The following is an 11,995-nucleotide window of genomic DNA, read 5'->3' on the forward strand; positions in this document are numbered from 1 at the left end:
TTTGTATGCAGTTCTGAAGAGAAAGAAAGCGTGAACATAATTTTTTGTTGTTGGCAAGACAAGTGTTACCTGCATTTGGCTGGTCCCCCAAATTATATAAATTGATACTAACTCTCAAGGGGGACCAATAAGCTGGAGGGGAGAAGTCGGGCAGGCTCCCTTAGGGAGGGCAAAGAAGGAAAAATAAATATCAGCATAATACGCACACGCAAAAAAAAGTCTCTTTTTTATGTTGGACTTTTTAAAGTTTATTTTTTACCTCTGTGTATATGTAGGGAATTTCTAGGAAAATAGTTACTTTATTGAATAAATTTTAAGAACTAAAATATATTTTATTTTTTAAGAAAAGGGGCTTGGCATTGGGTGGGGGCAAGGACCAGACCTTTAACCATCCAACGGCTAAAGTTCTGAAATATATACATATAAATATATATATACATATATATATATTTGTTGATCTGACTTGACAGTTATGAAAATTGTATCCAGAGTTTTATTTTTTTTTTAAACTTCAAAGCCTTCTTAATAATAATAATGATAATGCTGATGATGATGATAATAATAATAATAAAAGACTTTTTACTATCTGACAAATATGTCCTGGTAATCTAGTAATGTCACTCTTGGGAATTAACAATTCACACGTTTTATTTGTCTTTATAGCTTGTCTAGAATTCAGCAAGGTGGGTTGGGTCAAGAGGGAGGAGCTGGCCCAAAGTCAGCCAATGAGCTTCTGAGCAGTGGTGAAATCTAAAATTTGTTACTACAAATTTGTAGTACTACAAATGGGCGTGGCTTGGTGAGGGGGGTAATGTGATTGGGTGGGCGTGGCCAACTTTTTTTTTTAACTTTTAAAACCATTTTTTCTATAACCTTCGGCTGAAGAGGTTGTAAAAAAAATGCTTTTAAAAGCCTCTGATGATCCCAGCTGAGTTGCCTGATCGGCAGAGGCTTTTAAAAGCATTTTCTTCCACAACCTCTTCAGCCGAAGAAGTTGTAGGGAAAAAAATGCTTTTAAAAGCCTCTGACGATCCCAGCTGAGCCACGCGATCATCAGAGGCTTTTTTTTTTTTCACTTTTAAAAGCATTTTTTCGGCCGAAGAGGTGGTAGAAAAAATGCTTTTAAAAATTTTTTTAAAAAAAGCCTCTAATGATCACACGGCTCAGCTGGGCATGGAGGTGGGGGGGTGGGCAGGGATTTTTGCTACTGGTTCTCCGAACCACCCGCCTCCATCGCTACCGGATCGGGCGATCCGGTCCGAACCAGGAGCATTTCACCCCTGCTTCTGAGGCTGAAAAGGGACTTAAATTTGGTTTCCCCACTCCCCTTCCTTACTACACCTTATTGGCTCATGGGCTGAGAAGGTGGGACTGGCTGTCCCTGCTATTAGTCCATCACCTTAATGAATGTATCTTGGCTGTAAGGCTGAGAGGGAGGGTTTGGCCCCACGTCCTCCAGAGCAGGGTCTCGAACCTTGCCAACTCAGCCAGCAACCTGGCTGATGAGGAATTCTGGGAGTTGAAGTCCACAAGTCTTAAAGTTGCCAAGGTTGGAGACCCCTACTCCAGAGAGCCCCTGTGGCTGAGGAGGAGTCTTCCCAGATTCAGTCGAGCACTGAAACCACTATATCACACTGATTTTCTGGCGGTTCCAATTATATTCTGTTGTTTTATAGAATTCTTCCTCTAAGCACATAACAGATAGTCCTCAACTTACGACCGGTTGCTCAGCAACCATTCAAATTTAAGATGGGACCATCAAAACTGACCACCTGGTTTCCCCAAAGTTCCAACTCCCCCTCCCCCCATCACACGCCCGCATTTTGGACACTTGGCAACCAGTCTGCATTCACAGCTTTTTGCAGCATCCCACGTTCCCGTGATTCCAGTTTATGGCATATTTGCCGGAAACCAGTGTTTACTTTCAGATTTCAGCAAAAATCCAGTCCTTAGCAAACAAGGGATTTGCTTAACAAAGGCCACATTTGCTTAATGACCATTATGTTTACTTAACACCCAAGGCAAAAAGTCAAAATCAGGTCAGTGGATGACCCACTTTAGGACCATAATAATCTATGATCATAATCGTGAGGTTCAATTGCGGTCATAAATGGAGGACAACTTGTATTTCTTTGAGAAATGGTAGAAAAATGTTTTTTTGTAATCTCTGCAATATTTTTTAAAAGAAGGTTTCTCCCCATATTAAAAGAGTCCTGGTGCAGTGGTTAGAATGCAGTATTGCAGGCTAATTCTGCTGACTGCCAGGGGTTCGATCCTGACCGGCTCAAGGTTGACTCAGCCTTCCATCCTTCTGAGGTCAGTAAAATGAGGACCCAGATTGTTGGGGGCAATAGGCTGACTCTGTAAAACCGCTTAGAGAGAGCTGTAAAGCACTATGAAGCAATATATACCCTAAGTCTAAGTGCTATTGCTATATCTCTAAAACAGCCTCTCTGCCTGCATCTACTGGCTTTTACTGTACCTGACTGGCAAATTCTGGCTTCTTTCCTTTGTATAAACACCAGAATCCTAAGGTTGTTGGGGACCATGGAGGTCTTCTAATCTAACCCCCTGCTCGGTGAAAAAAAATCTTACATCATCTCAGACAAATGGCTGCCCAATCTTTATTTGAAAAATCCCATTGATGGAGCATCCACAGCTTCAGGAAGCAGGCTGTTCCATATTTTTTAACTTCAGCAGGGGATGATGGGAAATGTTGGCCTGGGTAGGGAGCCTTGAACATTCTTTTCGCTCATCCTCTAATTAGAGTTTCTCTGCCATTTAGAAGGGAGGGAGGAAAATTTCCCTCTTAATTGTATATGGTCCCTGATGAGATCCATCACCTTTTCTCTTATTCATAGAAGACGGAGCAAGGAACTAGACACATTTCTGAAGCCCAAAGAACATCTTAACCCAGTTTGCAACTGAACATTTTTTTCAAGCACATACTTTCAACTTTAGGGACCAGAAACTTGAATTTGGGCTCACACTACTGTTTTTGTGTGTGTCGTCAGCAGTGACCTACAGCCCTGCAACCCTAACTTTGTGCTTTCTGTAGTGTTTTTGCAAGATGTCTTGCTATTTGCTACAAATTTTCTATAAGCCAGAGGTGGGTGATATGTCAAGGACCACATGTACTTCTTTGGCCTAAAGTAATACAGCTCTATTGCGAGGGAGTTGATCAATGTCCTTCTGCAGCTTCCTCCTTGAGAAACAAAAATATGCCAGAGAGAACAAAAGGTGAGTATCAACTTGAGACGAATGTTCCTATCCACTTTTGGCTCCAATTCTTCTCTGCTTGATGGAGAACCAGGCAATCAGTTTGTTCATTCAATTTGGATACTACCAAATCCAAGCAAAGAACTGGGGGAAAAAAACTATTAACCACAGTAGACATAAAATGAAAATGAATCAAGGTTATAACGATAAAAGGGTAATGAAACAATCTTAAAAAGCCAAACTGAATAATACCAATTAAATTTATAATAAGATACACAAAGTGAAATAAATCAAGGAGGGATGTCGTAATCAATTCAAGCAACATTGGTTGGAAAAGTCCCGTTGCAAATAGCTTCCTGAACTTTAGAAAAGGATGCAGCAAATCTTATTTCTCATGGGAGAATATTCTACAAGGCTACAAGATACAAATGAGAAATTGTTTCTGAGAAATTAATCTCCACAAATGGTGGGGAATGCGTGGTTCCATATATACTGGGTGAGCCAGTTTAGATAAGGTGGACTTGCAGTTAGCAAGGTGCCAGGTCATCAGGGTTTTATAAATAATAACTAGAGTTCTGAATTGTTCCTGGAAACTGACTGGTAACCACTTAGAGACTAGAGCACAGGTGTTAGATGCTCTTGGCAGGTAACCAAACTGGGCTGCTGTGTTTTGCACTAAAAGCAAAAATTCAAAGAACTGGGTATAAATGTGTTCTGCAGTACTCTGCATTTGCACAACTAATGCTATGCAAATATAAAATATAAATTAAATATAAAAATATAACCCATTCATTTATAAAATGTGCAAAGAATACCCTAACTAATGAGCAGGTTACTGCTATATTAAGCTTAGTATACTATGCAAATTCAGTCAGTAAGTTTACTTCTGATCTGATTAAGTATATCATGTCATAAGCCATGGTTTGCTCAAATAAACCATAACTGGCAAGCCAATAAAGTACATAGAATAGAATAGAATAGAATAGAATAGAATAGAATAGAATAGAATAGAATAGAATAGAATAGAATAGAATAGAATAGAATAGAATAACAGTTGGAAGGGACCTTGGAGGTCTTCTAGTCCAACCCCCTGCTTAGGCAGGAAACCCTACACCACTTCAGACAAATGGTTATCCAACATCTTCTTAAAAATTTCTAGTGTTGGAACATTCACAACTTCTGGAGGCAAGTAGTTCCACTGATTAATTGTTCTAACTGTCAGGAAATTTCTCCTTAGTTCTAAGTTGCTTCTCTCCTTGATTAGTTTCCATCCATTGCTTCTTGTCCTGCCCTCAGGTGCTTTGGAAAATAGCTTGACTCCCTCTTCTTTGTGGCAACCCCCGAGATACTGAAACACTGCTATCGTGTCTCCCCAGTCTTTCTTTTCATTAAACTAGAGATACCCAGTTCCTGCAACTGTTCTTCATATGTTTTAGCCTCCAATCCCCTAATCATCTTTGTTGCTCTTCTCTGCACTATTTTTAGAGTCTCAACATCTTTTTTACATCGTGGCGACCAAAACTGGATGCAGTATTCCAAGTGTGGCCTTACCAAGGCATTATAAAGTGGTGTTAACACTTCACGGGATCTTGATTCTATCCTTCTGTTTATGCAGCTCAGAACTGTGTTGCCTTTTTTGGCAGCTGCTGCACACTGCTGGCTCATATCGAAAATGGTTCTCCACTAGGACTCCTAATTGTTAATGCATATGTACATAAGGTAGTCCTTGAGTTAAACCAAAATTGGGACCAGAGTTTCTGTTGTTAAGCAAGGCGGTTGTTAAATGAGTCACACCCAATTTTATTATAATTTTCCCTTTGTTGTTAAGTGAATCACATGGTCATTAAGCAAATTTAGCCTCCCCATTGACTTTGTTTATCAGAAGTCAGCTGGGAAGGTCGCAGCTGGTGATCAGGTGAGCAGAAGACATTCCAGCTGTCTTAAATACATGCCGGTCACCAAGCACTCAAATTTTGATTACTTGACCATGGGAACACTACCACAGTTGTAAGTATGAGAAACGGTCATTAGTCACGTTTTTCGGGGCTAATGTAACTCTTTCGTTAAACAAATTATTGTAAGTCAAGGACAGTTTCTATGTATACATGTGTTTGTGTGTGCTTATGTGCTAGATAAAACATAAACCTAACCTACTGTAGGTAGGTTAACAGTAACAGTACTGCAAGCTACCTCTTCTGATTGCCAGCTGCCTGCAATTTGGCAGTTCAAATCTCACCAGGCTCAAGGTTGACTCAGCCTTCCATCCTTCCAAGATGGGTAAAATGAGGATCCAGATTGTCAGGGGCAATAGACTGGCTCTGTAAAACCTTAGAGCGGGCTTAGACTCAGGGGGGGGATTCAGCCGGTTCAGACCAGTTTGGGAGAACCGGATGTTAATTTTAATCTTGTTCGGCGAACCAGTTGTTCCAAGGACTGGTTGAACTCCCAGGAGTCTTCACGTGGCCCATTTTGGATGCCAGGTAAGTGCAGGGCGAGCACGGAGTCTCTGGGCAGGTGAAAAACAGGCCTACTCAAAGTCTGGAAACGGGCCTGTTTCCGGCCTCCGGAGGGCCTCCAGTACCTGAGGGAAGCCGTTTTCATCCTCCAGGAGGCTCCAGGGCGAAAACCGGGCTACCAGAAGTACCGAAAGTCCGGAAATGGGCCCATTTCCAGCCTCTGGAGGGCACACAAAGCGCACCGATTGTTATAACCAGTGAATTCCACCACTGGCTTAGAGAGGGCTGGAAAGCATTGGAAAGTGGTATATAAGTCTAACTGCTATTGCTACCGTGGTTGAGTTCATACAGCACATAGCTAAACTCCAACATTGCGTATTATATGCAGAGAACTTTGGACAGAAGGCTTGGAAGGGATCTTGGTTATCATTTGTCCCAACTCCCTGTCCCTATGGCAGCATCTCTGACAGATGGCCATCCAGCCTTTGCAAAGTCTACCATCTGTTGTGTTAGGCTGCTCTATTGTCAGGCAGCTGTTGGTAGCTGTTACCTGCCAAGAGCAGGACACCTGTGGTTTGTTCCCTCTATTAGGAATTTATTCTTGATGACCACTTGAAAGCTGCAGGGTTGCTAAAGTAAACCCACCATTTTTCATCCATTAGTCTGGAGAAGCTCTGGATAATTCTTCCTACCACCACCACCCCCAAAATATGAAAGCAAGTTCAGAAGACTACAATCAACATTGTCTTCTCCAAACTCAGCATGCTAGGTGTTAAGGGACCATCACAATATGTGTTATGTGTTTTTTATTTATTATGTGATTTTATTATTATGGTTAGTATATTATGTCATTATGTGATGGAGCGCCATCCTCGGCATCAGTGGTGGGTTCCTCCCGGTTCAGTCCGGTTCGGCCGAGCCGGTAGCGGTGACGTTATGATGTCACCGAACCGGTTCTCCCCCCCGCCATCCCACCCCCCCACCCACATTATTCTTACCTTTTATTTGGTCCCACCCCCAATCTATTGCTGCCTCCTGAGTCCCAGCTGATGACTAGAGGGGAAAAAACTGTTTAAACTCTTGCCCTGCGGCTTCAAAGGGCCATCCTACAACTGATCAGTGATAAAAGCAAACAAATGAGTCGGGTCGTAAGTGTGAGGACTGGTCGTAAGTGCGAGGACCTTCTAGAAATGACTCTGACCAGCTAGCCACGCCCACCTAGTCACATGACCTCTAAACCACACCCACAAAATAAGACACGGCCACAGAACTGGTAGTAAAAAAATTTAGAACCCACCCCTGCTCGGCATATATTGGCAAGACTATGCCCACAATCTGGAGGTCCTAATCATTGAGCATTGAGTCCCTGATCATGTGGTGTGTGGGACATGTCATCAGAATGGATGACTTGCCAGTTGCTCTATGGCAGGGGTGGGGAACGATGGCCCTTTTATGAGTTGTGGACTTTAACTCCCAGAATTCCTGAGTCAGCCATGCTGGCTCAGGAATTCTGGGAGTTGAAGTCCACAACTCATAAAGGGGCCATTGTGTCCCACCTCTGCTCTATGGTATACCAGAGACTGGGGAAGAGATTCTTAAGGTCATCCACACAAGCACTACCAAGGTGCTGTGAAGGAAATCCTACACCAGTGATGGCTAACCTTTTTGCCATTGCATGCCAAAAGCATGGGGAGCATGGGGAGGTTGTGCCCGTGTGTGCCCACACCCATAATTCAATGCCCCCCCATACCCCGCATCTCCACGCATGCACACACGATCCTCCCCCCCCCCTCGCACTACCCCCGCTTTTGGCACATGACGGCAAAAAGGTTAATGGTGGGCCCGGTAGGCCCGTTTTTTCGCCCTCCCCAGACTCCAGAGGCTTCCTTGGAGCCTGGGGAGGGTGAAAACAGCCTTCTCCACCCCCCCAGAGGCCCTCCGGAGGCCGGAAATGGCCCATTTCCTGACTTCCAGTGGGCCCGGAAGGCCCAAAAATCAGCTGGCCATTGCACACATGTGCGCTGGAGCTGAGCTAGGGTAACACTCATGTGCCCACAGATATGGTTCCGCGTGCCACCTGTGGCACCCGTGCCATAGGTTCGCCATCACGGTCCTACACCATTCTGATATCCAGCCAAGAGAACTACGCTACAAAGCTTCTACAAGGTCCGAAGACAAAACCTGAAACATATGTGCTAAGTCCTCAGCCTTACAACGAGGTCCTCGGACTTACCACGCAGCACCCTCATTGGCTAAGACACGCCCAGAGACGGCGGGAGAATTCTGGCATCACCATTGGCTGAGCGGTTTGACAGCTACTGTAGAAATAGCTGTCAAACGCCTGAGTTGCTGTCAGCATTAAACCTTTGGTTCCCCTTACACCTGTCTTACCTCAGTTACTGCCCCCCGTCGCTCAACAGAGCAATATGAATGGCATCACAGAATAACACCCGCAATTATTACAACAATAGATTTCCAGTGCTCCCATTGTGCTAGACTCTGTGCTTCCAGACTGGGACTGCACAGTCATCTCTCTGTCCACAGATGAACTGCACAAGCCCATGTCTTTGAGCCAGAAACTCTCTCTATCTATTTATCTAATGTAAAGCTAAAAGTGGGTTAATTCAATTACAGATAGCCCTCGATTTACGACCACAACCGTCATTGCTAAGTGAGACAGTTGTTAAGTGAATTTTGCCCCATTTTAGGACCTTTCTTGCCACAGTTGTTAAGTGACTCACTGCAGTTGTTTGGTTAGCAATTCTAAGTTGTTTGGTTAGTGATTCACCTACGGTTGTTAGGTGAATCTGGCTTCCCCCTTGTCTTTGCTTGTCAGAAGGTCGCAAAAGGTGATCACATGACCCTGGGACATTGCAACCGTCATAAATACATGCCGGTCGCCAAGCATCTGAATTTTGATCACGTGACCATGGGGATGCTGCAATGGACATGTGAAAAATGGTCATAATAAGTCACTTTTTACAGTGTCGTGATAACTTTGAACGGTCACTAAACGAAAGGTTGTAAGTCGAGGACTACGTCTATTAAGTTGTGTGTTGTGTGCACACGTTAGTTGGCTCTCTTAAAGAAGGTTCATACAATATGCTGGAATAAACTGGGGTTAGTTGAATCAACCATGGTCCTATACCCGTGATGGCGAACCTATGGCACGCGTGCCGTAGCCGTATCAGTGGGCACACGAGCTCAGCTCCGGGCCAGCTGATTTTCGAGTCTTCTGGGCCCACCAGAAGTAGGGAAACATGTTTCCCGCCTCCGGAGGGCCTGAGGGGTGGGTGGGGAAGGTCCGTTTTTCACTCTTACCTGGCTCCAGGGCCTCTCTAGGAGTCTGGGGAGGGCAAAAACTGCCTTCTTCCCGCCACCCCCGGAGGTCCTCCGGAGACCGAAAACAGCCCGTTTGACAACTTCTGGTCTGGAAGTTGTCAAATGGGCCATTTTTGGCCTCCAAAGGACCTCCGGGGGGGGGAGGCTATTTTCGCCCTCCCCAGACTCCTAGAGAGGCCCTGGAGGCTGGGGACAGCAAAAAAACTGGGCCTTCCAGTCCCACCGGAAATTGTCAAATGGGCCATTTTTGGCCTCCAGAGGACCTCCCGAGGAGTGGAGAAGACTGTTTTTGTCCTCCCCAGACTCCTAGAGAGGCTCTGGAACCAGGTGAGAGAGAAAAACGGGCCTACCGGGCCATTGCGTGCCAGGAGCGGGGGGAGCTGCGCCACACGCACCCTGCCCTCCCCTCCTGGCATGTGACGGCAAAAAGGTTAGCCATCACTGTCCTATACTGTGTAGCTCTAACTGGGGTGTAGGGTTGCCAGGTCTGCTTCCAAAAAATAGCAGACAAGCGGGGGGGGGGGGGGTGTTAAGTAGTAAAAAAATAAAAATAAAATTACAATTAAATTATATATTTTCTTACAAACATTTTAACACGTATTAAAATAATCACTTCAAAACTTTACTTAAAATTCAAAACATCAATTATATTTTAATAATAAGTATAATATTAAATTACATTTTACTTTGCTGTCGTGTGTATTTTTTATTTGACTGCGCAGCTTTGATCAATTCTTTGTGTTTAAGGAATAATTCTTTAATTTCAGTACAACGTTGAGAAATATTAAAAAATATACAAAGTTCGCTTCGAACTGATGGTACAAGCAGTCGGTTACGTTCGTCAATCCACAAATTTCCCATGATGCTGAAAATTCGTTCAACGTTTGCATTTGATACCGGAATTGATGCACAATACTGGAACAGTTTCAGTAAACTCGGAGCTGGCTCTTTCTTGAAAAAGTACGTCCACTTATCAAGGGATGAATCACCCTGCAGATGAACATAAACTTCTTCTAAGGCAGAAATTTCATCGAAGAGAGTGTTGGGTGGAAGTTCTTCTTGCCATGGTGATAATAACCAGATGTTCGTCATTTCTTCTAAAATTGGAGGATTATTGCGATCAATTAGATTGAAACAACATAGCGTCTCATATACTGAATCGGTGAAATTATACCACTTTTCTAGGTACGCAATGGCTCTTTGATACACGTTGATGGCTTCTTTCTTGAACTTTTGCACGGCATTCTCAGACAAATGTTTTTTATGTAAGGCAAATAAAACTTTCATTCCAAAAAACTGCTCATCGTATTTTTTTTGCAAAGAATCACGCAGCTTACACATGATAATGTGAAGATCACATGCAAGAATTTTTTTGCTTTCCAGCTTCAGTAGGGTGTCTTGCATTATTGACATGAAGAAGTGCGTGAAATATAAATACAGTTCTGAAATTGTTGGTTCATCGTCCTTTGCGAGTTCATTTTCCTGATCCGAAATAAGGTTCCAGATAACCTTATGGCACTCATCAGATCCAAGAGAAATAAAATACGATTTTAGAGGTATCCAGTTTAAAAGAAGTCTTTCGACCGCTTTAAACAAACTTAACCAACGTGTTGGAACATGGCGCAAAACTTCATGGAATTCTGACTCGCAAAACTTACGTACCATTTCATCATAAAGCGTTTATATAAAAAAAATGTCCACTATTTTGTGAAAAAAAATAGTGAACATAATGTGAAAAAAGCAGACTGTCCGCTCAAATAGTGGACACCTGGCAACCCTACGGGGTGGTTTAAAATTTGTGTGTTATATTTTAAAGTGGGTTAGTTCAGTAGACTAGGATTCAATTCCTTGTATGTTAGAATGTGGTAGAAATACAGAGCTTTTGAAGCCTACAGCAGGAAGAGGCCTTCAGCGAGACTTAGTCCAATCCACTTTCACTCAGGAAACCTGCTATGTCACTCCCACTTGACAGAGCTAAAAATAAAAATATTGATTAATTTTAGTGCTTTTGCTTTTTTGAAGATCTTTTTGCTTCTCTTCTATCAAACTAAAATACAAACAAGGCTAGAGAAAACAGTGGGGAGATAATAAAGCTAACTCAGAATAAAAACCAAATTAAAATGCAGTATGGATATAAAAGGAAGCCATGATGTGGCACCGGAGTCAGTTTGGTGTAGGGGCTAAGTTATGAGGCTAGTAACTAGAGACCATGAGTTCTAGTCCTGCCTTGGGCATAAAACCAGCTAAGTGACTTTGGGCCAGTCAATCTCCACTCTAGGAAGAAGTTAATCCCAAACCACTTCCAAAACTCCATGCCAAAAAAACTGCAGGCCGTAACAGGAATCAAAAGTGACTCAAAGGCACACAAACAAAAAAATTGTCTTGCGCAATAGCTGAGAAGTATCATACATAAAATGGTGGTTGTCTATATCTTAAATAAAGTGGGTGTTTGTATCAGATTTGTGTACATTAACCTGCCCATTACAGTCATTTTTTTTTTTAATTTGATTTATATGCCGCCCTTCTCCGAAGACTCAGGGCGGCTTACAATGTGCTCAGCAATAGCCTTCATACTTTTGTATATTTTATACAAAGTCAGCTTATTGCCCCCACAAACTGGGTCCTCATTTCACCTACCTTAGAAAGGATGGAAGGCTGAGTCAACCTTGAGCCTTGGCGAGATTCGAACCCTGCAGTAATTGCAGGCAGCTGGTCTTAATAACCAGCTTAATAACAGGGTGCCTTAAACCCTTGTACTACCAAGGCTCATAAGGCATGATGGGCATAAGCAAGTCATCCTGTGACCAACCCAATTTTATATCCTTTTTTTGCTGCAGTCGTTAAGCGAACCCATGGTTCTCAGGGGGGGGGGGGTTGGCTGAAAACTGGTAGTAAGTCTTTAGCAAAAACATCATAAATTGTGGTCATGTGACCATAGGACACTGCAAATGGCTATAAATGTGGGCTGGATGCCAAGC

Source organism: Pituophis catenifer, unplaced genomic scaffold (assembly GCF_029215685.1).
Source record: "Pituophis catenifer annectens isolate HBS135680 unplaced genomic scaffold, rPitCat1.0.hap2 SCAF_1, whole genome shotgun sequence".
Classification (NCBI taxonomy): Eukaryota; Metazoa; Chordata; class Lepidosauria; order Squamata; family Colubridae; genus Pituophis; species Pituophis catenifer.